The sequence below is a fragment of the Glandiceps talaboti genome, chromosome 13, assembly GCF_964340395.1.
Source record: "Glandiceps talaboti chromosome 13, keGlaTala1.1, whole genome shotgun sequence".
NCBI lineage: Eukaryota > Metazoa > Hemichordata > Enteropneusta > Spengelidae > Glandiceps > Glandiceps talaboti.
Genome location: NC_135561.1, coordinates 21,195,126 through 21,201,141, shown reverse-complemented (window position 1 = coordinate 21,201,141; position 6,016 = coordinate 21,195,126).

Genomic DNA, 6,016 nt, shown 5'->3' with positions numbered 1-6,016 from the left:
TCAGTGCGCATGGCAAAAGTACGCTCTTTGATTGGTCAATGGAATCTGTCAATCAATCTCGGCGATCGGTCAAGTAGCGTCTGGACATTGACAAGGTCATGACAGACCGACATTCAGGACAATTCATAGGGACGATCACGCATGCACAAGTCGCACAAGCTCAAAAAACGAACATTGTTCGTTTAGGTCAACCCCCCCCCCCCCCTCCAATGAACAAGTGCGCATCAAACGTTTAAAAATGATGTAAACTTTGATGACAACTGTAACAGTCCACACCACTATGATCGATGTAATGTAAAAAAAAACATGATTGTAAACGCATAAGATACTACCAGAAGTCTAGCACCACATCTTATATTATAATAAGTAAATTTTATCAACTTATTAACATCTCAGTAGTAAATACAACGCTGTTGTCATTGAAGGAGTGAAAGTTTTCCGTCAAAATTTGGTTAGAAGTGTAAAAATGAAGTTCGGCAATCACACTGACGCCAGAACCCCCCCCCCCCACGAACTAAGTTCGCTTATTGAGCTTGTGTGCTTATTTATTTACAGCCTCATGGTAGGTATATGAAGTATACAATGTTGTAAAGTACAAGGTAAACTACTATTAATTATGACTCCAGAGAGAGAGAGAGAGAGAGAGAGAGAGAGAGAGAGAGAGAGAGAGAGAGAGAGAGAGAGAGAGAGAGAGAGAGAGAGAGAGAGAGAGAGAGAGAGAGAGAGAAACAGACAGACAGACAGACAGACAGACAGCGAGTGAACGAGAGGGAAAGTGAGGCACATAGAGACAGACAGAGACAGGGTCTAGAGACAGGGGGAGAGAGATACAGACAGAGGAAGGCATACACAAATACATTCGCATGCATGGCTGTCCCCCAACTCATCACTGACCATAGGTTTTAGAAGGTATTGCGGCGAAGGCACGACAATTTTTAATTTACTCGGTATTAAAACGACATCTCCTGCGGTAAATTTGGCACAAAATCATGAGCATTTTACGCAACAGCCCGGACCTGATTTCCCCCGGCTTCTCCTCCATGTAATTACTGCAGGCTCCCTAAGCTTATAATTAGACTATCAATTACAGGGGGGGGGGGGGGCACGATACCTACCACGTGATATGGTTTGACCCCTAGAACAATAGAGTGTGACCCCGCTGCACTACAACTTAGTACAAGCGAGTATTTCCCGTTTTTCAATGAATTTTGAGTGTATATGTAAATAATTTCTCAAGATAAATTCCACATTTGTTGTAAAGCTATAAAGCATCATCCCAAACTGCTTAAATAATATCAAAAACGTCCAGTTGTGAAATTATTTATGTTTGAATGCAGGAGACAGGTCAAACTACTTAGTCAGAGCTTTCGACGAACGCTATTTTCCGATGGTTTTTTCACAGAACACCATGTATTCAATGAAAAAAATCAACATTTATACATTTTGATTCATGATATTTACGTTATATCTTGCCACCACTAAATGCTCCACGAATAATGACTATACGGCAGCGTCAAAGACTAGTCGAAACTGTCTTAATTTCAAGATGGCGACGCACGCCTCGTCATATTCCTATAAGGGGTGGACCATTTGATATCCTGGGGGGGGCTTGGAAGATTTCGGGGGAAAAAAAGATGCCAAGTGGAAAAAAATCCGGATATGAGTGGGTGATGGAAAAAAAAGATGGACCACTGCTTCTAGAAAAAAAAATATCTTGATAGGGAAATGATGCACAGGTTTGAGTATACTGTTCAACCTGCTCGTACCTCTCCAACCAGGACACTTGTCAAATCATGACAAACAGTTTCAAACACGTCAGGGACCAGTCAGTTTCGTTAGCCTGTGGTATATATATATATTTGTTCTTGTCTCTGTTTCTTTCATGAATGGTTTAAATATTACTTCATGTAAGGGTTCAAACATAACTATACATACAATTATACATATAATACATGTATTACCTAGCTACCACACTAGTTATATGTAATTTTTTGGCTGTTTCACAATCAGTGCTTCACTTATCTTGCACTTTGGGGCAAAAGTGAACTTGACTGTTTTGTAACAGTAATCTTCATACTATTACTATCACTATTGGATAGTTTATAAAAGAACTTAATTATTGTCTGAAAGTGTCTGTGAATGGCCTAAACATTGCCTTTAGAAGTAAAAATCCTCCAGGGCCCTAGAACCCCCCCCCCCCCCCATTCACACACACACACACACACACAAGAGGTACACATATTCCAGTCTCAAAGCTCTTCCTCTACAGCTTACTGTCAGATGCTATGAAACTTTATTCATGGGGTCAGTGACTTTTTGTTGGCCCAATGGAAAATAACACTGACACCCCCCATCCCCCCAAGCTGGAGAAACTGACCGGTCTATCTAAATGTCTGAGCTCACCAATCAAGTTTCCGATTTGTATTTTCAGTGTGTCATCATACCATGGCATAAAAACTGTCAATGATGTTTATTTAATTGAAAATCAAATATGTATGAAATATGTAGTTTTCTAAATAAAATATGTGTGTGATAGAACAGCATCTTTTTACTCTCCGTATTACCCTGTGTGAAAACCAAACAGAAAATTGTGGCAACAAATGTAGGTGTTCAACGTTGACGTAAAAAAAATCCGGATATCTCAAAGAAGCAAAGAAAAAAAAAGTTGCCTGCATAGGCGAAGGAGAAAAAAAAAATTCTCAGGCAAGCAGGTGGGGAAAAAAAATAATGACTCTCCACCAATCTTCCAAGCCCCCCCAGGATATCGAATGGTCTACCCCTAATGTAACGTTGTACTAGTAATAGTACCATACACTTTCGAACAAACCACTTTGCCAGAAATGCTGTTATAAATACAAAAAAAACACCGTAAATCTCACATTTTTATTTTATTTTATATAATTCATTTTTTCGTGTCATTGTCGTATAACTAGGGCCACCCTGGATACATTATGCAGCGATCACATATAAAATTTCTTACGGGAGTACTCCTCACACTCTCTGCAAGAAATGCGTCGAAGGCACAACCAGTTTCATTTCACTGGGAACAGCACGTATCTGAAACAATACACATGTAAAAATGTTAAACAACTACATAGTTTACTTGTCGACACGAGTGAAACTTCATTTTTCAGTAAATACGGCAAGACAGAGAACGCAGAAAGAACGTAAACTTATGCAGGGGTAGGTAACAAATATTAGTCTAGAGCACGATCGATATAGTGACAAGTACAAATATAAAAGTTGCGGGAAAATTCTACATAGTACCTGGTACAAGTCGTTTAGTTACAAGTAAAGTCTATATTGCGACGAGCACAAAGTCCTGATTTTCCCACCGTCCATTGCGTATTCAACATGGCGGCAAGTAACATCGACAATCCTGATGGTTTGTGGGAGGAGTTAGCGAACAACTTTTTCTACCGACGGATGTCCTATTCTAAACACACGAATGCATGTACAATATTGACAGTAGTACTATATTTTGTGTAGACAGAATAACAAACCCATATGTTGCCTGCAAATGCTATGTACAAAGTAAAGCATACAATATTTACAGCCAGCCAGCTAACAAACCCCACAGTACGCTGATAGAAGATCAGTGGTTCAATATACGTATGTACATGCATTCGTATAGGGACGATCCGTCGGTAGAAAAAGTTTTTCGCTAACTCCTCCCACAAACGGTGGAATCGATCAATGAAATTTTCCCTGTTGTTCCTCCAACCAATTCTTCCCAGAACGCACGCTATAGGAATACGTATTTTCGATTTTTAGTAGTAGAAATCGACTGATGCTTACCATCAGGATTGTCGATGTTACTTGCCGCCATGTTGAATACGCAATGGACGGTGGGAAAATCAGGACTTTGTGCTCGTCGCAATATAGACTTTACTTGTAACTAAACGACTTGTACCAGGTACTATGTAGAATTTTCCCACAACTTTTATATTTGTACTTGTCACTATATCGATCGTGCTCTAGACTAATATTTGTTACCTACCCCTGTTATGGGCGTTAGACCGGGTGCGGTACGTTATGCCAGGCGTAGTGCACTGATCACCGGCAACTAGCGTACTAGACGTAGACATCGATTGCTGGACGTTGAATGTCACAACTATCACAGTCATTAATTATCAATGGACATGTAGGTATCCAACAAATGCTGCCTTGAAGTTGATTCTAGAAAATGGAATATCCATGTGCTTTTTTCATTTTGGTAAAAACGCGACCGCGACCTACCGTACCGAACTACAAATACAATGAACTGCAGGCCGACATGTACACGTACGGTACGGTATACACGGTCACGTCGCTGAATACTTTTCGATCTGATTTGGTACCAGTACACATAATAAATTACGATGGCAAAAATAAAAAACGTATGAAACGTGACAATGTACGTACCTTGTCAATCTGTTGTCAACAGCGAATTTGTATCCAGCAGTACACAGTGCTAGGGGTAGGCAGGAAGTGCACTCGACAGTGTATCAATACTGAATGAGCTTCATTGCGCTGACGCGATAGCGTATCACGTGACTGGCATCGTCCCCCCCTGATCGTTTTTGATACATCCAGATGCAATCATGTACGTGAAGTTGGCTCGAGGATCATGTTGAAATTAATATTCATTGCACATCAAAAGCACACATCAACAACAACAAACAGAAGTCAGAGGAATGTAGACATACGATTATAACAACAGTATCAAATCGGAGAATAAGCACTGGAAATTGAGAAAAGCTAGTCAGTGAATAGCTATTTAATAGTATGTGTCAAAACATTCATCATGTTCAGCAGTTTTCACTACAATCATCACACAGACAGACAGACAGACAGACAGACAGACAGTACTCAGTCAGTCATCATTAGTCATTGACTGGAGAGCTTGAATGTGAACATGAAAATAAGTCTGCTCGAAACAAAGTTCACCAAGAGAATAGGGCTACGTTCAACAGATAGCTTGGTTTAATATCCCAAGACGTTTTATTCTTGAACGAGCAATTGTCACTTCATTTAACCAATTCAAGCCTTTTTTGTACATTCTTGTCCTAAACGTATTGCAATGGTATATTTTAGTTGTGCAAATCCTTCAGTATTAGCAATAAATACTGAAACTGCACAAAATTTTACTATTTTCCCATATGATTGTCTGTCATCATTTTTTTCACGTGCAATATTTTTAAAGTGCTTGTAATTGTCCTGTTTTTTGCTCTTGAACGCAATCGGTAGTATAGGTACAAGAAAGAATATGAAATCGATGGGAAAATGATATTCCTAAACAGAATGCACTAATTGTGTGTCGATTTCGAAAAGGAAGATAACTGATGGCGAATGCAGAGAAAAAACAAAAAATAACCTGACGACAACTAATCGAAAATCTGCAACAAATATAATAACGGATTCACATCTTTGGATCTGAATGTGAACCTATAAAAATATTCAGTCGATACCTGGTCTGTACCTGCCATTTTGTACCGACCGTTATATGATTCCTATAACCTGAGAGAACATTGAACACTGACGTACACCACGTCGTCGACAGCACATTAACGCAGAGGTTGGAAAATTTGTCGCAACGGAAACATAGCATAACATCGACTGAAAAGGAGTCCCATCTACAAAGTGCGTACTTATCGAATTTTCAAGAATAAATTTTAAGTTTGAAGACTACTTAAGTAATGTACTAGATTTTACACTGCGTAGAAATTTGTCCAAATTTAGTAGATTAAGTGGGTATAGAAATAGAAGAAAAGATAAACCTGATCGCCTTTGAATGAAAGAATTTGTCACAGATGCAATAATAATGAAATAGATGATGAATTTCACTTATTATTTTCAAGTAAGGCACACAAATCTGAAACTTCGGAATCATATTGGACCAGAATTGTAATTTTACTATTTCTACTACCTTTTTACTGTATCACAAAAAGAAACAATCTTAACCAGATTTAAACCGAATGCCTTCCGTAAGGGTATAGTCTTGCAATCATGATGATTTATGCAAGAAATTTAGCTC